This window comes from Suricata suricatta, chromosome 9 (assembly GCF_006229205.1).
Source record: "Suricata suricatta isolate VVHF042 chromosome 9, meerkat_22Aug2017_6uvM2_HiC, whole genome shotgun sequence".
NCBI lineage: Eukaryota > Metazoa > Chordata > Mammalia > Carnivora > Herpestidae > Suricata > Suricata suricatta.
The window spans coordinates 85,040,879-85,065,615 of NC_043708.1; the positions used below are offsets into that span (position 1 = coordinate 85,040,879).

At 46.7% G+C, this 24,737-nt stretch overlaps 1 protein-coding gene across 4 annotated transcripts in view; it reads left to right on the top strand.

The window, feature by feature from the left end:
- Positions 1–10,267: 10,267 nt before the first annotated feature.
- The window catches only part of SQOR (sulfide quinone oxidoreductase), a 50,067-nt gene continuing 35,597 nt past the window's right edge, over positions 10,268–24,737 (top strand). For 2 of the 4 annotated variants that reach the window (XM_029950462.1, XM_029950465.1), the window contains exons 1-2: positions 10,274–10,351; positions 15,540–15,684. The gene's annotated coding sequence lies outside the window, so the exon portion shown is untranslated. Of the gene's footprint in view, positions 10,352–13,919; positions 14,051–15,539; positions 15,685–24,737 lie in introns of those variants that run through there. The other 2 variants (XM_029950463.1, XM_029950464.1) reach the window with 2 other exon arrangements.

Consider the following 24,737-nt stretch of genomic DNA (forward strand, 5'->3'; position numbering starts at 1 on the left):
AAGATACTGCTTGTTTGCTTGTGACTAAGGGCGGATGCCCCCTTCCTGTCTGGATTATGAGGGTATAATGGTATAAAAGTCTAATGGGAAAGAGAAGAGGTGAGACACGGTGAGTCACCTTGCCTCTCTGCAGTCCACCCTGGAGTTTTCTTATCCTGTGGACTCACCTCCTCACCCAGGAGATCTGTCACATTCAGCAGCTTGTGCTACCTTACAAGCCAGACCTGATGTTAAGGATGCAGACTGGCAATTAAATCAGGTTGTGTGACATCTGCCTTAATCGAGGGTTCCCATCGTGGCCACGAGAATGCACCTCACACGCCTCTACCTATGGGGACTATCACTGACCCAGGGCCCCAGCTGTGGTGTTCTGAGGCTCATCTGCATTTGTACCAAGGCAGGCTTCCCAAGGGCAGCTCCTTGCCCCTGGTCTGCTCCTGGGAGACTTCTCTGAGGGTCAGCTTTAGCTGAAGGACTCCCCATGGGCATCACTGAAGTTCTGCTCAGTTCTGAAGTTTAGGATCCTCCCCACCCTCCCCCAAATGCCTTCCTTTTCTTCTTCATCCTGATAGGCAGTACAAGAAGGAGTAGAGGGTGACGGAAGTGGGCGTGCTGGAAAGGCTGTATTACGTAAGGCCAAAAGATGCAGCAGAGAATATGTGCCACGAGAGAGCACAGGACGTGCCACCGTCATCAAAATGCACTGGTGAGAGTTGCACCAGCATCACTAAGGTTTTGCAGGCCAGGGATGGTGGAGGTTCTGAGAGGTGATTATAAACTGAGCATGTTAGCACATGGGAGGATTGATAGAGGCCATGGGGTGGCCACTGCCGAAAGCCCTGAGGCCAGACTTCCCTTACTCACCAAAAGGCAAGGTTGAAGGCAGTCCATGGGTTTACCGGCAGAGTGTGGTAGAGATAGAAACTTAATGGATCTCAGTGTCAATTTTGCATCTGGAGGTAAAATAGGCAGATAGTCAACAAGGGTGCAGCTTGTTAGCGTCCATAACAGGAGTCAGCAAACTCTGTGGGCAACGGGCTATAGTGTAAATATTTCAAGTTTTGTAGGTCACATCAGCTGTTGCAGTACAAAAGCACCCGTAGGCAATATGTAAACAAATGAGTGTAGCTGTGCTTCAATAGAACTTCTTTACAAAAACAGGCGGTTGGTTTGATTTGGTCCATGAGCCATTGTTTGCTGATCCCTTATTTAATTTTTTTTTTTAAGCAAATTGGAGGAGCAACAAGCTGGTGGGAGTCACTTCGATACGAAGTCATGATCTCTTGGAGTGCCTCGGTGGCTCAAGAGGGTTGAGCGTCTGACTTCGGCTCAGGTCATGACCTCACAGATCATGAGTTCAAGTCCCATGTCGAGTTTTGTGTTGATGGCTTAGAGCCTGGAACCTGCTTCAGATTCTGTGTCTTCTTTTCTCCTCTCCCCTCCCCTACTTGCACTCTGTCTCTCTCAAAAATAAATAAACGTTTAAAAAAAAAAAAAAAGGAAGAAGTCCTGATCTCTCACTCAGTTCCCAGACTGAGTCAGTTTTGAGATCTGGAACCCACTGACTAAAGAGGTGTGTGGAGGAAGGACCCCACAACACTCGGGCTTGTACAGACTATGAGAATTCCCCTGTCCTTCCTCAAAGGAACCCATTGCTATTTACTTGGGTGACTGTCCCCTAGGACTGTTGGACAAAGGTTCTGAGTCCACACTGATACATAGAGACCCAAAGGAGCATCATGGCCCCCCTTTTGGAAAGGGGGCCTATGAGGACCTGGTAAAAAAAATTAGGCCCTGCATGAAGTTTAGTTTACAGTGGGTCTGTTGGAGCCACAGCCCTGTCCAGGAACCATGCTAAATCTTTTCCTACCATTGACACCCCTAACGCTGAGGGGGCAGCTAGCAGGGGTGATAGCACTGGGTTGAACCTTTTGCAACACCCTTTCCTGCTTCAGATCCAGTTGAAGCTGGCAGCCTTCTGTGTCACCCAATATATGTGCCAGAGAAATATCCCTGGGGTGCAGTGTGTTGGTTGCTTCTAGAACACAAAGAGGTCTGTAAGGCACTGTACTTCCTTCTTTATGACGGAATTGTATGAGGCAGCAGTTTGTCTTTTATCTCATAAGGGGATGTCCCAGAGTACCCCTGGCCGCTGGAACTCTAAAAATGTCACGGAATGGCCTGTTCCTGACTCTTCATAGAGTTTTCTCCCATTCTCTGCAGTGCATGCATCTTATTGAGACTTGTAGCATTCTAGCCTCTCTTACTCAACCTGTCCAGTCAGCAGGGTGTCATCAGTGAAGTGGATCAGTGTGATCTTCTCTTATATATCTAAGACCCCCAGAGCTCTCAGACTGTTTAATGATAGGAAGTGGGAGTTTTTTATTTTTAATGTTTGTTTATTTTTGAGAGAGAAAGACAGCAGGGGAGGGGCAGAGAGAGAGGAGGGGACAGGGAACCGGAAGCAGGCTCTATGCTGACAGTAGACAGCTCAATGTGAGGCTTGAACTCACAATCCATGAAATAACATGAGCCCAAATTGGACACTTAACCAACTGAGCCACCCAGGCAGCCTGCAAATGGGAGATTTAACATAACCCTGAAGCAAACTGTACATTGAGTGTTGTCTGTTTTCCCTGCCCACAAAGTCTCAGCCAACACTTGTCTCTGGAGGCTTAAGAAGTGTCTCGAGGCACCTGGGTGGCTCACTGGGTTAAGCGTCTAACTTTGGCTCAGGTCATGATCTTGCAGTTTGTGAGTTCAAACCCTGTGTCAGGGTCTGTGCTGAGAGCTCAGAGCCTGGAACCTGCTTCAGATTCTGTTTCCCTCTCACTCCTGCTCATGTTCTCTCTCTCTCACTCAAAAATAAATAAAACATTAAAAAAAAGAAAAGAAAAATAGCCTAATTTGAAAAAAAAAAAATGGAGCGCCTGGGTGGCTCAGTCGGTTAAGCCTCCGGCTTCAGCTCAGGTCAGATCTCATGTTCATGGGTTCGAGCCCCGCGTCAGGCTCTGTGCTGACAGCTAACTCAGAGCCTGGAGCTGCTTCCAGTTCTGTGTCTCCTTCTCTCTCTGCCCCTCCTCCTCTCATGCTCTGTCTCTCTCTGTATCAAAAATAAATAAAACATTAAAAAAAAATAAAAAAAAAAAAGAAGTGTCTCATCCACAGGTATGGAATCCCATTGAGCAGAGCATCGAACCAGGAGATCTACATGAAGTGGGGGAGGTGTAGGAGTGGGTCGTAGCCATGAGGTCATATACTGCACCACCCAGAAGTAACTGGTCTTACAGCTTGTGGGAATGGCCTTCTAAAAGCAAACTGAAGCTCCAGCTGTGAGAATCCACTCTGAGAAGGTGGAGTCCGGTCCTTCAGGACACGGTGTGTTTATTAAATCAGAGACCTCCATGTGGTACTGTGTTCTCACTAAGAAGTATACAGGGTCTGAAACCCAAGGGGTTCCTGGGATGGAACCAGGAATGGTGTAATTTACCATCATCCCTAATGACCCACAGGGAATTTGTGCTTCCTTTCCTTGAAACTCTGGGCTCTGCATGGTTGGGGTTCCTGGTCCTAAAGCATGGGTCCTGGGGGTCCTGGACCCAAGTGCTCTGTGGTTGGAGCAGCCTTCTCAGAGGCACAGTGAAGGTCCCATTGAATGAGAAATTATGGCTGCTGATGTTTGAGTTTTGTGCCCAGGGACAAGCAAGCAAGTGAGGAGTTGCTATACTAGCAGGAGTAACTGACTCTCACCATCAGGAGGAGGGAGCTGCTTTTGCACAGCAGGGGCCCAGAGGAATGTGTGTGGGACTCAGGTGATCCGTGTGGGCACCTCCTATGCTCCTTTGCCCTATGAGAACTGTTAATAGGACACATGCAGCAGCCCAGCCAGAAAGGGAAGGTGCATTATCAAGTGTTCAAACCCCCTCAGGAAAAAGGTCTGGTCACACCATCAGGGAAGCCCCAGGGCCTGTCAAGGTGAAGCTGAGGCTGAAGGGGGTTTAGAATGGATGGTGCAGAAGGGAGAAGGTGAGTGGTCACTGTACCCTTGGGATCAACTGTGATGGTCTTGGGGGACTGTAGTTCACACAGGAAACGCCTTGGAAGAGCTGCTCTTTGCACCTCTGTGGAGAAGTAGATCTGTGGGGCCAGGAGACCATGCCTCACAGCCCTCCAACCACAGGGAACATAACTGACCAAGGGCCCCAACTACTGTCCTCTGAATTCTACTACCACATTTTTGTAATGGGCTGCTCCTAGTCAGTGAGTGAGCTCAGCAGGGATATTAAAGCAAGCCCAGGCCCGTTGTTCAAATTTTGTTAAGAATTTCAAAATGGAAGGGCACCTGGATGGCTCAGTCGGTTAAGTGTTTGACTCCTGATTTCTGCTCAGGTCATGATCTCACGGTCCGTGGGATCGAGCCCTGTGTATGGCTCTGTGCTGATAGTGCAGAGCCTGCCTGAGATTCTCTCTCTCCTTCTCTCTCTGCCCCTCCACCCTCAAAACAAAAAAATAAACATTAAAAAATAATTTTAAGGTGGCAGCAGCATAACATTAAGCCAGGTGTGGGCCCTTTGTGACTGCAGGTCATGTGCTCAGTAAACTGGCTTTGCCCAGGAGATACAGGTGTCCTCTAATGGCTACCTTTGGCCTGATAGTTTTGTTGAACCTTCTTTAGACTATACAGTGGCCAGAAAGTTTCCACTCAACTTGCTTCCCCCTTTTCTTCTTTTAGTGTCAGACTTACATCATACTCTGATGGTTATCCCAACCTTCTCCATCTCCCTCCTCATTTTTCCTCCCAAGAGTTTCCTAATAAAATCTTTGCATGTCTAATTTTGTATTGGCATCTGCTTCTCACACTGCCTAGACTAACAAAGCCCCTTAATCCTGCTATCCTATCACATTAGTATGTAACAGACCCTTCAACAGGACTCTGAGGGCTTTCTTCCCAGCAACAAAAACCATTTAGGCCCCCCGTCTTCTGGGTCCCAGCTGGATGATACTGCTTATGCACAAAATGACCTGATTTCAACATTTACGCATTTTTGAGAGATAGAATTAGAGTGTGAGCGGAGTAGGGAGAGAGAGAGGGAGGCACAGAATCTGAAGCAGGCTCCAAGCTCTGAGCTGTCAGCACAGAGACCTACAAACTAAGAGATATGACCTGAGCCAAAGTCGAATGCTTAAATGACTGAGTCACTCAGGCGTCCCCAAAATGACCTGATTTCAAATGGGCCACACAGGTTATACAGAGGCTAAACTTTTTAAAATCATATTTTCATCATGACTTCTCTCCTGTTTGACAAGGCTGACTGTATTTTGGGCATGAAGTTATAGTAGGAGGTTAAAACTCCTGCGTGAGAAAGAGATACCAGAGAGAAAAGGGAAAAATCAGGAGAGAGAATGTATGTAAGGAAGAAGTTGAGAGAGTTGAGAGAGAAAACAAGCCCAACAGAGAAACAGAGGGGACCCCTTGGACCTTGGATGTTGGCAGCCCCACCAGTGCCAATGCCATTGGCTGCTGGAAAGAGGTTGCTTACTTTCACTCACTCACTCACTCACTCACTCACTCACTGCTCTCTTCGGGTCCCCAGCAACTTTTTCAGGGTTGTGTTAGTCGCCCAACTTTAATAGAGTTACCACAAACCAGACCCAAGCTCCCTCCATTCTTCATGCTCCATCTGGAGCTAAGGGAATCCTCAGGCCCTTCAGGGAGATGCTTGTTGCAACTTCATAGCCCCTAGAACTCCCTTCTAGATGGACTGCTCCTGTGTTAATCAAAACGTGTAGAGAAGTGGTAAGTGACCAGTCAGAGAATTGCTACCCACTCCAGGGATCAGGAAGACCTTAGATCCCCATACTCTCCCCGAGCCCTGAGTTTTTCATTGAATTACTAGCCCTCTGGGTGCTTGTCAGTTATGAGTTATAAGTTTACTGGATTTGTAACCCTCCTTTGAGGCAGCCTGTTTGAACTCTTTTGGTGCTTCTACTCTTACCTAGAAACCATTCTGCTGAACCCAACACTCGCTTATTGTATAAAAGACATAGTGCTGAGCCCTGGGAACAGGAAGATGAAGACACAGTTCCTGTCTTCCGTGGGTTTATATCTTTCTTGGAGAGACACAATTTGTCACATTGTACATAACTTTATTAGTGGGAGCAGTGAGTGACTATGAACTAAAAAGTATCAGGAACTGAGGCCAGGAATGAGGAGACTCACTGCTGGCTCTGAGGCAGGCTTGGGGAGAATGGGATCTTTGACAAGGAGCCAACCATCAACTCCAAAGAAACCCCTTGCACTCAGCAGCTCTTGCCCTTGCGGCAGAAGGAACCCCCCCTGCATGTATGTGCCCTCTGAGGGTGCACTGGGGCTTCTCCCCTTTGGTTCATCTCTTGGGAGTATCACTTCCACACTCAGGTTCAGTTTTATATCTAAAGGGCATTTTGGGTGCAGTGGATCTGCCTGTAGAGCAAACAGCTTTTCCACATCACAAATCACTCCCAACTTTGAGAAACTAGGTTTTAATATTCATGTACCAGGACAATATTCATACCATCCCATTTGTCTTCCGGCAGGCATGTTCAACTTTTTCTCTTCAGTACCCAGGATAACACCCCCCTGAGCACTGGATAGCAACAATAAGAAACACTGTGATAGTATAGTTACTTTAGTAACCACTTACTGAATACATATCCTATGCCACCTATGGTACCAATCACTTTATTAACTCTTCTAATTTTCATAAGGATATGATGAGGTAGGCACTTTAAAACATACCCATTTTACTGATACAGTTAACTGAGGCATTAATTAATAACATTTTCTTTGAGGCTGGTGGTGTACAAACACAAAGTATATGGGTCCTCAGAATCCCATATACTCTTAAGTATTCAAGGCCCAAGAGATAATACACAGTGTTTATTCTTCTAGTAATATCCTGGAGATAGGAGGGCAGATTTTATCTCTATTTGATAAATGAGGAAGTTTGGGCAAAAAAGAATTTCCCCAAACTGAATTTGAGACCAAGCCTCTGAGAAAGACTTCACTCCAGATCCAGTACTATTCGTACATCCTAGGAGACTCCCGTGGATGGAGAGTCAGATCCCACCGGAGCCACACCTTCACTCCGCAGCATTCGAACACAGGATTCAGCCGATTCCTTTGTCGCTGTAGGACTGAGGGTTTTCCCTGTCATACCACCTGCTTATGTGTGTAGAAGACAATCTATGTGAATAAGATCTTCTGTTTATGGAACTGACTGTAGACAGCTTTTTTTTTTTTTCTGTGCAGTATTCACCCCATGTATTCTGTGCAGCATTTCCCCATGGCAGGGGGCGGGGTGCAGAGGGGCACGCCCTTCATAAGAATACAGAGGGCCCGGATGCGCTAGCTCTCTGCTTTGATAGCCACCACGCTGGCCTTTGACATAGATTTGGTTAGTGGACACTCCCACTGAGGACGGGGATTCTCATTCCCTTTATATTTGTGTCATTTATTGAAGGCAGCAGGAGCATTCTTGTGGCGCCAGATGGTGTTGTGCTTTCTGTTTTTTGATTCTGCAGAGCTCTCTTGATTCCTGTCCACTTTTCCTGCCATCATTACTTTATCATTTTGGTGGTTCTGTGAACCCCCTGAGAGCCTTTTTTATTTAAAAAAATTTTTAGGGGCACCTGGGTGGCTCAGTGAGTTGGGTGTCTGACTTCGGCTCAGGTCACAATCTCTTGGTTCATGGGTTTGAGCCCCACATCGGGCTCTGTGCTGACAGCTCAGAGCCTGGAACCTGCTTCAGATTCTGTCTCCCTCTCTCTTCCCCTCCCTCATTTGTGTTCTGTCTCTCCCTCAAAAATAAATAAACATTTAAAAGTCTTTTAAATGTTTATTATTTTTGAAAGAGAGAGAGAGAGAGAGAGAGAGAGACAGAGAGAGACACAGAGAGACACAGAGAGACAGAGACAGAGACAGAGACAGAGACAAAGTGCCGGGCGGGGCAGAGAGCAAGGGAGACACAGAATCTGAAGCAGGTTCCAGGCTCAGAGCTGTCAGCACAGAGCCCAGAACCAGGCTGGAACCCACAAACCATGAGATCATGACCTGAGCTGAAGTTGGGACGCTTAACCGACTGAGCCACCCAGGCGCCCCCCTGAGAGCCTTTAATATCCCTGTTCTAAATGAGGTATCCAATCTCCTGCTTGCGACCAAGAATGCCGACTGAGATAGAGCCTGGGTAGTGTGTGAAGTGCTTCTGGTCTGAAAAACAATTTCATCTTCCGTGTAACAGGTGAGGAATCTCCAGCTACCCTGGAGCCTGAGAGCAATTTCAGTTCTTATTTGGTACGGAGGAAGGCTCTGAGAACAGCACATTCGGGAGATGTCGGGGCGGCTTGTAAAAACCTCGCATGACACTCTATCATTATGCCCCGTTTGCCGCTGTGGTTCTCTGGCTGCGGGCTGGTCTGGCTGGATGACTGCTGCATGTGCCGCCCTGTCCCAGCAGTGGGGACCTGGGAGGAACCCAGCCCCAGCTCCCCTACGGGTCTCACTGTAGCCCCTAAGAAACTGACGTCACCGTCACCTCCCACCTCCGGGGCTGCTCTCTCAGCTGGGGAGGGTGTGCGGGGGGGCGGGGGGGTGGTCCGGAGTGAGGCTTTTCTCTGGCTACTCATTCACCCCAGGAGGAACAGGAAGGGATGAGGGTGGGGCTTGCAGAGGGGCTGACCAGGGAGTACTGGGTACAGCTGCCGGGTTGCAGGGCCCCTTTAGGTGCCCTTCCTTCCCACCTTCCCTTCCCTGTTCTCCAGAGGGTCCCTTTCTCAGTTCCATTCCCAATTCCCGCCCATTCCCTTCACTGGCCCTTCCGGCTCAGGTGCCTGCACCGACTTCCCAGAGCCCTGCCAGTTTCCTTTTCCTTCTCCTAAATGTGCTTGGATTGGGTTGTGTTCCTCTCAGTGCCAGCCCTTCTTCTTCCCACCCTTTAATGATGCTTTTGCTAGATCCCCATCTCCACAAGCGCACTTTGACTACTTCACAAGCCCCACGTGGGGAGGAACCGAGTCTGTTTTGTCAACAGTGTATGACCAGGCAGCAGGCAGAGGGCTGCGTGACACTTCACAGGCAGGGACTGGGGAGTATCCATCATACAAAAGAACGATTGCATGAGTGAGTGAATAAACTCGTAGCCCCTTCCTGGATGTATAATGTTGCAGTCCCTGGTCTTCCTGGAAGAAGAAGGAAGGGTCTTAGGTGAGGCATGATGCCTCCAGCTTTGTTCTTTTTCTTCAAGATCACGTTGGATATTCTGCGTCTTGTGGTTCCACACAAATTTAGGATTGTTTTATTTTATTTCTGTGAAAAGAAATGCCATTGGAAGTTTTATAAAGATTGTATCAAACCTATGGATTGCTTTGGGTAGTCTGGCCATTTTAACATTAATTCTTTCAATTCATGATCATGGATCATATTTCCATTTGTGTCTTCATCTATTTCATTCATCCGTGTCTTATGGTTTTCAATGTCTTATAGCTTCAAATTGCAGTAAGACTTTTGGAGGACACCCTATATTTATCATAAAAAGGTGCTGCTCCGTCTGATTTGGTGGAGGACCACTCATCTACCTTTGCAACCCCTTTGAAAGAGCAGCCAGTTATGAAAGTAGGATGGAAGACCGTGTGAAGGCCCGTGGCTGAAGCCAGCGGACCCCAGCCTGTGCCTTGAGGTAAGAGCTCGGCTCCAGTGTTTACCAAAGCGAGCCTCTGGGCTTCCTGAGCCACGGTGGCTTTATCTGTGAGGTGCGCGCTAGGGTAGCTGTTTTCCTGGGACGTCCTGGGAACCGGGCGAGAAGCACACACCCCAACTGGCCTCCGTCGACAGCCTGCCTCCACTTTTGCCCCTCTCAGTTACGCAGCGCAGGTGGCACTGGCCGGGAGAGTGGGTGGGGAAGGAGGACTGGGGGCGGGGGGGTAAGGGAGTGACAAGTGGCCTCTGCGCCCTTCGCTGGCTTGCGCTAGGACGCCCGCCAGGCTCCAGAGTGCCCCAGGGGTAGGGGCGAACGTGCCCCGCGGGCAGTGCTCTGGGCCGGCTGGCCCACGCGTCGCTGGCTCTGTCCTCTGGGCGCGCTCAAAGCCCGGGGCCAGTCTGCACTTGGCCTCGGTGTCCGGCTGCGGCGTCGGGCGGGGCAGCGGCAGGACCTTTCCGGGCCTTCCTTGCGGGGAGCCCCGCTCTCCCCGCCTCCAGCAGCCGCCAGGGGGCCGGGCAGGCGGGCGGGCGGGGCCCCAGCCGAGGCGCCGAGCCCGGGCCGGGAGCGGCAGCTTTTGCTGCGACAGCACTGTGGCCGGAAGCTCCGCTCGCCCCTGGGTAAGAGGCCTCTCGCGGCCGCTTTCGGGCCCTCGGCCAGGGAAGGGGGACCGGGCGGGGACACACGGGTTGTAGGCCCACCCCCTCCCACGCAGCTGCCCCTGTGCGGCCCCGGTGCTGCGCGGTCCGTCCCGCGGCACACCCTGTCTCCACCCGCGACCCCCGCCACTGTCGCTGCCCTTGTCTGGAACTCGGGGGTTGGGACTCGCGCTTCCCTCCCAGAGTGTCAGGTTTGGGTTGGGGGGGGGCGCGTAGAGGCCCACGTGAGAGGGGAGGCTGAAAACCGAAGTATCCGTGGGTTCGGTGTGTGGGAATTTCTGGAGCCTTCCACTTGTAGAATGTGCCACTTAGCACCGTCCTGGGACACCAATAAGTGCTCAGCTTGGGGAATCAGAGGTTGACATCAGCCCGTCCGCCCGCAGCGGGGACCCATTTATGCAGTGACACTGCGCGTGGGACGGGGTGGGGGAACTCAAGGATCAGCTTCGCCTGGAGCAAGCGGAGGAGAGCATTTAGGGGCGCGTCTGAACGGGAACTAGCAGAAAGAAGAGAGAGGGTTCTTGGGTGGAATCGGGGGTCTTAGCATTTGCTCTTCATCTCTCTCTCTCTCAATACTTTATTGTCAATTTGGTTTCCATATAACACCAGTGCGTTTCCCCACAAGTGCCCTCCATCTCTCTCTTAATGAGGAAAATTCCGACCTAGCCTCTTGATCAAAGACATAGGAAAAGAGCCTCTGCATGTGCCTCGATTTCTCATTGTCGTAAGGTAGGGTTCTGAGCTGCTTTTGTGCCTTGTACCTCTTTGGCAGTTCTGAGGAGACTAAGGATGCCTTCTCAGAACAATACTTTTTAAAAGTTTAAAAAAAGTTTTTTTAATATTTATTTTGAGAGAGCGAGAGCGAGCGAGACAAGTGGGAAAGGGGCAGAGAGGAGAGACAGAACCCTAAGCAGGCACATCATCAGCACAGAGCCCGACTAGGGGCTCCAGCCCACAAACTGTGAGATCACTACCTGAGTCAGATACTTAACTGACTGAGCCACCCAGGCTCCCCTAAAAAGCCGAGCATTATGAAGAAAACTCTTTCCAAAGCATTTGTCAAAATATTAAAAATAATTTACAATGTAGTATTCCATGTGCCTTAAAGAAAATCAAATGCATTGTGGTACCTGGGGGAGTCCAGTCGGTTGAGTGTCTGACTTTGGCTCAGGTCATAATCTCGCAGTTTGTGGGTTCGAGCCCTGTGTGTGGCTCTGTGCTGACAGCTCAGAGCCTGGAGCCTGCTTCAGATTTTATGTCTTCCTCTTTCTCTGCCCGCTCTCCTGCTCTTACTCTCTCTCTCTGTCTCAAATATGAAATAAACATTTTTTTAAAAAACCCTAATGAATTAAAGATCTAGCAGTGGATCTAACAGCTACCATAATTTTGAGGTAGGAATGAGCATAAACTGTATTTCAAGATATAGGCAACCCCTGTAATAAAACAAAACATCTGTGATTTCTTTTGGTGACAATCCTAGGTACTGATAATACTGCTGTGGTTTTTGCCAACATGTATAATTGAAGAAAACGTTAAATTCCAGTTAGACATTAGTGAAAATAAAGATGTGATTTTTTTATTCCATTCAAGTTCACACCTCAGGTTACAATACCCCCCTGACAGTGGGAAGGGCACTGCCCAGAGGTCAGGTAACATGGCTGTAGTCTTGACACTTCCATTGACTAGCAGCATGACCTTGGCTGTTGAACTTCTTTGCACCTTAGCTTCTTCACTGCTTGGTGGAGATAGTCATGTCTCCCCAAGTATTTGGAGTACCCAGCACTGTACCTGGGACAGAGATGCGAAATAAATACCAGCTGTTAGAAGTTATGTGTCTCCCTCACTGGACTACAAGCTTATGGCCGTCACTATTGGTGTCCCCAGTCCTGGTACATGGAAGGTACTCACTAAATATTTGTTGAATGAATAAGTGGGTTGGAAAAGGTTGCTTATGATTACATCTGAAAAAACCAAAATTCATTAAGGAGACAGCTGCTGGTTTGAGATATGACTAAAATTTGGACTTCTCCTCCTCCTCCTCTTCCTCCTTCTTCTTTTACTGGCTGAACCAATATGTATAAACCCATCTGGAGTTGGCAAGCTTGAGATATCAGTCAGGACCGATAGGTTGTGTGTGTGGGTCTGTGCGGCCGGTGTTCTGCCAGAGAAAATGAAATTGAATGTTGATAGGAAACCAGGAATAGTTTCTCTTCCATCTCGCCTGTGTCTAGGCTTGTTAATCCTATGTGTTGCAACACAGGAAATGTCTAATAGGGAATGGAGACAGACCCATGATGAGGCATTTCTGGGCATAGATGCACATTTCTTTTTCCTCTTTTCTTCTTACCTTTCCCTGCCCCACACCCATTAAGTACCCCCTCTGTGACCCTGAAGATGTGGTGAATAGCAGCAGGGGGGTGTGTTGCTAGAAGGTGCCCAGACTAGGTCTGAAACAAACTAGTTGCTTCTTCATTCCCAGCCTTAAAAGTCTACGTAACGACAATTGTGGATGGTAACAGGAAGAAGAAAAGTAGGTTCAGTCGGCCAGCCCTGAGGTTTACTTTGTAAAAGTGCTAAATTGGGTCAGGAAGATGGGGAGGGAACCTTGAGAGGAAGAAGAAATCTAGAACACACTGGGGCTAACTATGTCTATAACTTTGGGAAGGGCAAATAGTGGTGTTATGGACTGAATTGTGTCCCCTCAAAATTCATGTGATGAAGCCCTAATCCCCAGTGCCTTGGAATGTGACTGTATTTGGAGATAGGGCCCTTAAAAAGGTAATTAAGATTAAATGAGATCATAAGGGTGGGGCTTAATCCAATATGACTGATGTTCTTATAAGAGGAAGAGACACTGGGGCCTGATTATACCTTTGTATTCTCTGCTGCAGTAATTCACAGCTCTGACCAGTCCAAGGAGTTATTAGAACAAGTATTCCTGTTTGATATCTTTTTTTTTTTTCCTGAGAGAGGGACACAGAGGACCGAAGCCGGCTCTGCTCTGACAGCACAGAACACAATGCAGGGCTCAAACTCATGAAACCCTGAGATCATGACCTGAGCCCATAACCGACTGAGCCACCCAGGTGTCCCACGAGTATTCCCAGTTGAGTACCTGCTTGTGCACCTCCATTTCCCTTTCTCCTTCATTTAGAAGATCACAGAGTTTTAGAAAAGGAAGGGACCTTTGAAGCTTCCAGTCCAGTCCTTTATCTGTTACTGAAGAAAGTGTGGCCCAGAATGGTTAAGGATGAGCCCCGCCTGGCCCTGCCTGGAATGTGGACCCAGGCTCCCAACTCCCTGACTCCTGATATGCCCTCAGACGAAGCTTCACCAGGATGGGGAACTATGTCATCTGGTCAGACAGAGGACAGACAAGAGCTTAGTAGGGAACCAGCACACCTGTTACCTAGCCTCTGTCTCATTCTGTTCTAACCAGTAAAGGATTGAGTTTGTCATCTCTTTAATCACAGTCAAACAACAAATATATAACTTGTAATTAAAGAGTCTTTTCTCATTGTGTTAAGACCTCACACCCTGGATTCCGAGAACAATATGCCAGATTAATTGGCCAGTGCCTGTTTACAATGAAATCCTGCCCTTCAGAGCCTTCTTGTATGTGGAACCGCGCAGGAATCCCAGCACTTCTGAGGCTGATGGGTAATTTTCTTGTGATCATTTAACAGATTCAGCCTAAGCTGACCCCCTGCTGTGTGACTGGGAGCAAATTAACTCCTCATCAGGCCTCCCTTCCCAGAGTGTTCTGGTCTACAGTCTGGGGACGGGCTCATATACGCATGTGCAGATGTTGAAAGGAAGCCTGTAATATACTTGGCTAGAGGCCAACTGTGAGCGATGGACTTGAAGAAGAGCTAAATTGCGATTACTTCTACACCAGAACATGAGCCACACTCTCATTGGCTAATGCAAGCAGAAAAGCAAGGCATTGCCTTCTCACCCGCCATATAATTCAATCAAAACCTTTAACTTTCCGTTGAAATAATCCAGTTGACTGACTTATTTCTTCCTTTTCTGAAGCCAAAGTGCAAGAATTTTCCTTTCTTAAGTAGAATTTTTATTTTTTGCTTAGCTAATATGAGGCTTGGTGAAATTGTCAGTTCCTCCCCCCTTATTAGGCTTTCTTGATTGTAAAATGCGTGTAGCCTAGGGAAACTTGTGGAAATTTCTCAGCAGCAAAGGGCGCCATAGTTTCATTGCCCAAGACCTCATTGGTAACTCTTTATCAGTAACTCTTCAAAGATGTTTGTTTATATTTTAATGTTTATTTATTTTGAGAGAGAGGGAGAGAGAGGAAGAGGTGGAGAGAGAGAATCCTAAGCAGGTTCTACGCTCAGCGCAGAGTCTGACACGGGGCTTCATTTCCCCACTGTGAGATCACGACCTGAGCTGGAATCAAGAGTTAGTCGCTCAAATGACTGAGCCACCCACGTGCCCCCAAAGACATTTCTTATGTGTTATTTCTAAAGAGTTAGGGAACTAAAGAACCCTAACCCTTCAATCATCAGGGAGCAGTATGTGATACTTGTTTTCTGGATGATTTGCTCCTGGTCCACTACCAGAGCGCTTGCTCCCCAGTTTAATATTTAATGTTAAAATATTAAAATATTTAATTTGACAACAGCTATGTAGAGTTCCAACATGGCCCTGCAGGCCTAGATGAAGATTGCTCAATTTTGTTCCTTTGTTAACAATAAAGTAATCCAGGTCCTGAGCACACAGGCGGGGACAGCGCCTCCATTACTCAAGAGGAGGTGTGCCAAGAGGAAGGGCGCAGCCGCATCATGCCTTTGCAGAACAGCACTCCTGTGAACTTCTAGGGGGTGTGGTTTCCTTCTCTCCCTGCCTGCTGTGGACCTTTGCTGCACTTTAATCTGACACTGTTCCTTAGACCCTCTCTCACTGTATCCACCTTAGCAAGGTCATGTTCACCTCCTTCCTTTATTATCCCCTATAGCTAATTTGTCACAAAAATTTGGTCTGCATATCGTTTCATATTCATGCCTTCACCTCTGTTCTCATCGGCTATTCCAAGCCCTCCCAGGTGCCTGAGTTTCTGAAACAGCCACTTAGGGGGTCCTTATATTCCTGGTCTCTCCTGTTAAAATAGACCACTCTTTTATCTTTGCAGTCTCCCCAGCATTTACCTCAATGCTTGGCGCATAGTAAACACTCAGAAGTGCTGAACTCAACTGACTCGCTCCAATTCATCTTCACTTCCCCCTGGGGATCATCTACAGCATCATTTGCATCGAGAACTGTCATTAGCAGGGACCGTGAGTTCAAATGCACGCCAGGGCGGAGCGGGTGACACAAATGAGTAACAAATAGTGGGTGGGGCTGGGGTGAACTGTAACCTTGTGTAGGGTGTAGATGAGCCAAGACTGGTCAGCTCCAGCCAGGGGTTGACATGTGAGAGTGTGGGCCCCGTGTTGTCAGGCAAAAACCTGGAGGGGTTTTTTTGGGTGAGAAAATAAAAAATTTTAATGTTGGTGCTAACTCAAAATTTAAGAAAACTCTCTGAGCCAACCAAAACACATCTCTGGTCTGCATTTGGCCTGCAGATTGCTGCTCTGTGACTCCTAGATGGGATTGCAGTTGTCGGGGGTTAAGCTTCCAGCTCAAGATTCAGTTACGTATGCTTATCCAATCTTATTCTCTCTTCCCGGTGGAGGTCTATCTGCCATAGACTGCCCCCTTCCTTGTCCACAGTTATATGACGCCCATTCTAGGTGATTGTACTTGCCAAACCTCAAACCTATGTCCCCAAAAGTACCCCCAACAGGCCCTTACCTTGCCCTCCCGGTTTCCTGTTTCATAGAATTCTTCCGTCTTCTGCCACTTGAATGTCAACTTTGACTTTTTTTTCCTCCCAGGGTGCCCTTCCCACCTCTCATTCAATCATTCTTTTTCCTCTACCTCGTTCTTATCTGAATCTTTATTTGCATTTCCAATGCCCACACCTAACCAGGCCCTTATCGCTCACACCTAGACCACTCCAAAATGACTTTCAGAACTGGTTTGACTCTTCTATTTAATTTGCTCCCTGACATCAGATTCATTTTTTCAAGATTATTCCCACGGTTCTGTCACTTCTCAAAATGGATTTTCAGTAGAAAGCCTCAGTGTGGCCCTTTAGAATCGGGCTGTGATATTTCTTTCTGGTCTCCTTTTCTACTGCTCTGAACGGCAGGCAGCCACATCCGGTTAGCCTTCCCTCGCCAAAAGACATTCTGGGCCTTCCCACCTTATCAGCCAGGGTCTCTGGGAAACAGTTGGCACACTCAAACGTGTTAGTAAAAAGGGTCTAATGAAATAACTGTTTGCAAAGGTGTGGGCAAGGTTAAGAGAAACCAATGAGAGGGTGAAGCAATTGTATTGATTTGAGGCCCAAAAAAGCAAAGAGAGGATGTGATTACTAGAACCCTGAGAAAGGAGCTGTCGCTGCGCGCCCCCCCGCCCCCCAGCCCAGGAAGTCAAGGCTGGCTGAGCAGTACACCCAATGAAAGCTAAAGGACAGAGAGGTGACTTCGTGCCTTACAGGTCAGCTCTCAGGGCTCTGAGCAGGGCAGAGAGGGTGGGAGTGAGGTGTGCAGGGAAGTCGCCATATCATCGATGCCTTTACTTCTGTTCCTCCCTCCTCCTGGTGCAACCTCCCCTAGTGTTTCCACTTGTCAAAATGCTGCCAGTCTTTTACCTCCTCCTCAGATTGCTTCTGTCCCACCAAGCTTTCATTGATTACTCTTTCTCATCAAAACACCTAAAGTGTTGGGCTCGCAGTGATTACATCACACTATGGTCACTAAAGCTAAGGGTAGTTAGAAGTGTGCGGGTCATTCTCTTACTGGCTTGAGAAGGGATACATTCTAGACTTTTGTGTTTTCCTCTACACTCAGTAAATTCTTTTGAAATGAATTAAGTCTCACCTTCATTCATTGTGTATGCATCAGGCATATAGAGGTACTGAATAAATCTGTTCATCATTTAATTGATTAAAAAAATTTTTTTAATGTTTATTCATTTCTGAGAGAGAGAGAGACGGAGAGTGAGCAGAGGAGAGGCAGAGAGAGAGAGGAAGACACAAAATCTGAAGCAGGCTCCAGACTCTAAGCTGAAAGCACAGAGCCTGATGCGGGGCTCAAACTCACAGATGGTGAGATCATGACCTGAGCTGAAGTCTGATGCTTAACTGGCTGAGCCACCCAGGCGCCCCTAATTCATTTTTTAAAAGCAAATATTACTGCTGTGGCCTGAATGTCTGTGTTCCCTCCAAAACTCATTTGTTGCCATCCTAATCTGCAAAGGTGATGGTATTAGTTGGTGGGGTCTTTGGGAGATGATTAAGTCATTAGCCTTCAGGAATGGGATTATTGCCTTGAAAAGAGGGTCCAGAGAGATCTAGAGCCTCTTCTAACATGTGAGGACTTAGGAAAAAGGTCCTCACCCACCATGCTGGTGCCTTGATCTTGGACTTCCAGCCTCCAGAACCATGAGAAACAAATTTCTATTTATAGGCTACCCTATCTGTGGTATTTCATAGTAGCCTGGAAGGACTAAGACAATTACTGAGATCCTTTATTATGGCAAGTGCTGTGCTAGGTGCTGGGACTAAAACAATGAGCATGTTATATAAGGTCTTTGCACTGACAGGGCTTACTTTCCAGGGAAATGGAGTACATGGTGTCCCTTTGTCCCCCCATTATTATACCCTCCCGAAATGCCCTGATCTTAACCCGCGGCGCAACATCCAGCTGTGCTCCCACCTGCTCTAGTCCCCCCAGCCTACGTTGATTCTGTCAGCCGTGTTACCTTCCTCGTCCTTCTTGGAAATTTCTTGTGGTCACTCAGTCATTTGTTGGCACTTTGATGCATCTTTTTTTCCCAGAGAGATTGAAACCTCCTGGTGGTTTTGGACTCTGGTTCTAGACTCTGGTCTTATCTATCCCCACTGGACCATTCCTGTCATCCCCCGCGATGGCCAGGATAGTTGGTGGTAGCAGGTGGAAAACCTCTGTAGCCTACCAAGAGGGTAGCACTAAACTCTCTGGTCACCTCTGTAGCAACAGTTGCCAAAGAATTTGGTACCTTTATTTTATACATGTGCCCCAACTCTGGGTTAGTGGAAGGAGTATTAGGATTGACTCCCAAAAATCCAGGTTTATATTCAAGTTCTTAGATTTTTTTGTTAAAACCTTTTTTAATGTTTATTTACTTTTGACAGAGAGAGAGAGAGAGAGAGAGAGAGAGACAGAGACAGAGTATGAGTAGGGGAGGGGCAGAAGGGGAGGGAGACACAGAATCTGAAGCAGGCTCCAGGCTCTGAGCTGTCAGCACAGAGCCCGACGTGGGGCTTAAACTCACAAACTGCAAGATCATGACCTGAGCCAAAGTAGGACGGTCAACTGACTGACCCACTCTGGCGCCCCACAAGTTCTGAGAGTTAACTAGAATGATACTTCACTTCCCTGAGCCTCAGCTTCAGCAACTATAAATGGGAATAACAATACCTTCGTCTTGAGATGGTTGTGAAGATTAAGCAAGCTGATGCATTAATTCCCTATTGCTGCTGTAATAGATCCCCATGGACTTGGTGGCTTAAACAATACAAATTTCTGTTCCTATAGCACTGTAGTTCAGAAATCCAACATGAGCCTCACTCTAAAATCAAAGTGCCAGCACGGCCACTTTCATTTTGCAAGCTCCAAGAAAGACTCTGTGTTGTTTTGTTTTGTTTTTCTTTTCCAGCTTCTAGATGCTGCCCACATTTTGGATTATGAACCCCTTTCTCCATCTTCAGAGCCAACAACTTTGTATCTCTCTGACCTTTCTTCCAAGAGTCACGCCTGTCCTCTGGCCACAGCTAGGAAAGATTCCTCACTCTTGAGGATCCGTCCCATCCACACGTGGGCCCACCTGAGTCATAATGCAGACCACTTTCCCCATCTCAATGTCCTTAACTTAATCACATCTGCAAAGTCCCTATTTGCCTGCAATGTAACATATTCATAGATTCCAGGGAGTCTTTGGTAGGGGGATTATTCTGCCTGCAAGTTCATACTCTGGCTCTCCAAATTTCTACTAATTTGTCTCTCCAAAATTATCCCGTATACAAGCCTCCAAGGTCCTCAAATAGGTCCCCTATTAGAGTATTAACTATGGCACAAAATCCAATTGGAGTCTCATTAGCTCCAGAGTCTAATTTCATCTACTGAATAATATAAATTATGTATGAGTGAGGCTCTAGGGATGATCCATCCTAGGGTTCTATTCCTGTTCATCTGTGGGCCTGTGAAACTAAAGGAACAAATTATCTGCTCCCAAAATACAATGGTGGTGTAAGCAGAGGATAAAAGTTATATAGGCATTGGATAAAGGTTCTGCTTGAAAAGGGGAAAAAAGTGTAAGGAAAGAAAGGGGTCACTTGGTCCCAAGAAAATTTTAAAATCCAGTTGGACAAATTCCATTCAGTTTCAAGACCTAGGAATAATCATCTGTGGCTCTTGGCCCCACCCACTGGGCCAGACTTGCTTTGTCATCAGGTTTGATGTGTGTTTGCCACTAAATAGTCCTAGTTCATTTTTGCTGATCATTTCTTCCCTTGGTTTATCTCTCTTCTTTCACATTTTCCTAATAGCAGCAAGGAGAAATCTGGCTGCACCTTCCACACTTTGCTTGGAAATTCCTCAGCTAACTGTTCAATTTCATCTCTTACAAATTCTCCTTTTCACATAACTATAGGGCAGAATTATCTTAAGCTTTCTGCCCCTCTATAACAACGATCCTTTTTCTCCAGTGTTCAATAATATGTTCCTCGCTTCATTTTAAGCCCTCACTAGCAGAGCCTTCAATGTTTATATTTCTACTAATTTGTCTGTTCCTGATGGTCTAGGTGGTCTCTAAGGTGATTTATTTTTTTTTCTCTACTATGCTTCTTACCTCTTTCTGAATCTTACCCAACATGGTTGTTGACATTCATACTTTTAGAGTATGTTCAAGACAGTGTAGACTTTATCTGCCATGCTCTTCAAAATTCTTTCCGCCTCTGTCCATTGTCCAACTCCAACATGGCCCAAGTAGAGAGAAAATGGGGAGGAAATACCCCAACTACTCTTTCCACTCTCTTGGAGCTCTGGCTTACACTTAGCCACTGACAAAACCAACCAGAAGGTAGAGGGCAAGGGAGTCTAGACAGTGCTGTTAGCAGCTCAGCGCCTGAGCTGGGCAGAAATGGGTGTAGGATGAATGGAGGGGGTGGTAGGGAATCAAGAAAAGCACAAAAGTTTCAAAAAATGCTTAAGGGTTCAAACCATTGATCTGCTTCATGTTACTCTAAGGAAGTTGTTTATTTCTTTTTTAAATATTACTCAGCAATGATGCCAACGTCCACTTAAAATTTTTTCTAGCTTGGGGCCCCTGGGTGGCTCAGTCAGATAAGTGTCCAACTCTTGATTTTGGCTCAGGTCATGGTCTCATGCATGGTTCATGGGTTTGGCCCCCATGTAGGGCTTTATGCTGACAGTGCACATTCTCTGTCCTTCCCCTGCTCACTCTCTCTCAAGATGGATAAACTTAAAAAAACCTTCTAGCTTTTTTAGAGCTTATTTTTAACATTCTAATATTTAAATTAGACCATATCATATTAGAAAAAAAACTTTCCCCTGGAATTTGGCTCACCCTTATTCTTGGCCTACATTATAATTAGCTGGCAAGCTGTGCTGTTCTGCCCTTAGCACCTGAAGCTAATAGACCTGGAGCAGGACCAGGAAGGGGGTGGGGAAGTGTCAGTCTGTCAGCACGGGTCCTGCTGTGCAGCAGATTCTCAATGAGCACTTGTGGAAACAGTCTTATCAGCATGTAGATTTCACGTAACTCTACTCTTTCCATAAAGATATACTTACACATTTAGCACAGCAAAATATAATTTAATTTGTAGACCTGTTGTGCAGGAAATAAATCTGTAAATTAAAAAAGTCGCTTAGATTATGTTTCCTGATTTTTGGCTCTGCAAATTTAGCCACTGCATGATTGAGACAAATCTAGTATAGGTATGAATGTGCACATATATTCATATCCTGTAGAAAACTTGCTCCTTAAACACCTTTCTGAGCAGCTGTGGCTGATGACACTTCCCCTTTATCAAGATTAAAAGGATAAAAAGCACGTGAAGACTTTCCTTGGTGGAGAAGATTGCTCATTTTGGTAGAGCAGGTGATAAGTGTCTGACAAAGGAAAGGAAGGTCCGGTGCTCTATTCTTCCGGAGTAATTATTGCATTAAAAAATTATACTGTAGTTATGTTATTCAGTTGTAAAAATTTGACCCAATCACCCACATAATTATAACATTCCCCAGTAATATGTAATTAAATTGCTTTTTAAATGCCTGCCACCTGACAGTTCAATGGATATGTGAGAAGGAGCAGAGAAAAAAAATTTGTTACACATATAAAATCTTCTAACACATCAGGAGATGATTGTTATGAAGGAAGAAGTTGTTACTCAGAGTTCCCCGGGAAGAGGTGCAAGATACACCCCATCCAGCCACTTGGGGAAGTGCCTGGTGGGTCACTAGGCAGGAAAATTGAGGGGAAAGCATGGGCAAAACATGTACTGTAGATTTTTACTTTTTATTTTTAAAAAGTACTTTCTTTTTTATAAATGTTTATTTTTGAGAGAGAAAGAGAAAGAGAGTACATGTGCGCAAGCAGGGGAGGAGCGGAGAGTGAAGGGGACAGAGCATCTGAAGCAGGCAGCCAATGTGGGGCTCAAATTCATGAACCAGAGGATCATGACCTGAGCTGAAGTCCGATGCTTAGCCAGCTGAGCCACCCAGGCCCCCACAAACCTATGTTGTAGTTTTAGTGAGGCAGGGGGAATGAGTTGACCAGGTTTGGGGGTGGCTAATTTGAATACATTTTAGTAGGCTTTGGGGTGTAGGGGCTACCCCAGTTGCCTGATGTCTGGCACTAGAATAATTAGGACAGAGGAATACTGACTTCGGGAGTGCAAAAGCTAGATGGAGGAGGTGGCTCAGGGTATGGGCTCTCCATGGCTTGGTTTACATGATAGAGGTATGCTCCCAGACAAGTTATTTACTGTCTTTAGGAGTTAGCTAGCACTGGAGGGGCAGTCTCTCTTGGATTAGCAAGTCCCCCAAATGTCAAACAATCCTAAAATACAAAAAATTAAAAACTTTATTAACACAGTAGGACTCAAACACCTCCAGAAAGTTTTCATGAAGTATCTAATCCAACACCATTGATATGTACCACAAATATGACTGCGTAATTTACTTGAATGCCCTTTAGATTAAGATGAGATCATGTTAACAAACCATAGTATTTATGAGACAAATGTTTGGCATTTTCTTGAGACCCAAAAGTGATACTGATCCAGTCATAATAACCAGTCATAGTCTAAGATTTTTTCTAGATTTGGATTTGCCCTTTTATAGGTTAAATCAGAGGGTATGATAGTTAAATTTACGTGTCAACTTGACTGGCTCACAGGGTGCCTGCTCATTTGGTCAAACATTATTTTGGTGTGTCTATGAGGGTGTTTTCTGGAGGAATCCTTACGCAGATTGCCCTTCCAATGTGGGTAGCCTCATCCAATCAGGTGAAGGTCTGAATAGAACAAAAGGCTGGCCCTCTCACTACAGAGAGTCCTCCCTGCTGGCCTGGAGCTGGGAAGCTAGTTTTCTCCGGCCTGTACTCGAGCAGCAACATGAGCTATTCCTGGGTCTCGAGCCTGCTGACCACCTTTGGACAGAAACTACACCGCTGCCTTTCCTAGGTCTCCAGCTTGCTGATGTAGATATTGGACTCGTGTGCTTTCATAATTGTGTAAGCCAGTTCTTAGGAGTATTCTCCATGTCAGAGGGAAAGTGATGATGTTTGCTTTCATTCTCTCCCTTACTCTTTTCTGTCTCCACTGGTTGAATACTGATTCTATTCTATTTTCTATTTTATTTTTTAATTTAATTTAACTTAATTTACTTCCTGGCTGTGTGCTCTCGAGAATGTAACCTATCTCCTGCAGCCTTACTTTTTTCAGTTGTAACATGAGGAGAATGTGTCCACCTCAAGCGCCCGGCACATTGCCTGGCACTCAGGAATGTGCTACAGGGCAGTGAGGGACTGGTTTTACATTAGGGATCAGGATGTAGCTTCAGATTGTTCAAAGAAGCCGTGAGGTGTTGGAAAGCAGTGGGAGGGGGATTGGCAAAACTCAGGACTGGTAGGAGGAGACTGGCTGGTTGTGAGTCCCAGGGTGGGTGGGCAGGCAGCGTGCCCTAAAGGAATGCTGTAGGCACTAATGTGGATTTACCCAGGAGCAAATGAAGTTCAAGCTTCTGGGCCCATCTTTGGTATAGGTCCTCCTGGGCGTGGAGCGGGGAGTTCCAGGAGGGGAGGGGTAGCCAGGCTGTGACCAGGAAGTATTTCCCTGCTTGTATTCCTGATAAATCACCTCAAAGAGAGATCAGAAGAAAGAGTCTTGAATCACCAAGAATCCAGACATTTACTGTGATTTATTTTCTCATTCAAAGTTAATATTAACTCTCCTATCTAATTTCGTATTTGTAATTTCGGTCCTTAAATTGTATAGGCTTCAATGACCATAAAACCAGGACTGGAGTCCTGCCCCTCTGGGAGACAGTATGTGTGGCCACTTGGGGTTGCAGGATTCTTCTGCCCTGCCCTGCCCAGCCCAGAGGCAGTCCCAGGATCTGGAGCCAGGAGAAGGCCCTCCTCCTCTGAACCTCGAGCTCTGGCTAATGCCTGCATTGGTGTTCAGAAAAAGCTGCTGTTCACTTTAAGGAATCCTCATGGCTCCAACCCTGGTGCTGACTCACTGTGTGAGTTTTGTAGGATCACCTTGCCTCTCTGAGCCTCAGTTTGTCCATCTGTAGAGTGGTATCCATACCTCCCAGGCAGGTTCAGGTGTGGGCTCTGTGAATTGTACAGCTGTGCGCACGTGGAGGGAAGTATGATTATAATTGTGTTCTATTACCCTGTATTTGTGTTATCTTGCTATTACTTGAAGTATGCCCACAACTTACCGTTTCAGTGACTAAAGAGCAAAGTCACTGCCCACTCTGACATGCTGGTTTTTAATTTTTGTTTTTTGCTGTTAAAAATTTATTTATTTATTCTGAGAGACAGAGCGATTGAGAGAGGGAGAGAGAGAAACCCAAGTGGGCTCTGTGTTGTCAGCGTAGAGCCTCATGAGGGGCTCCAACTCGGGAACCATGTGGTCACAGCCTGAGCCGGAACTAAGAATCAGACACTCAAGTGACTGAGACACCCATTTTTTTATTGTGGAAACTTT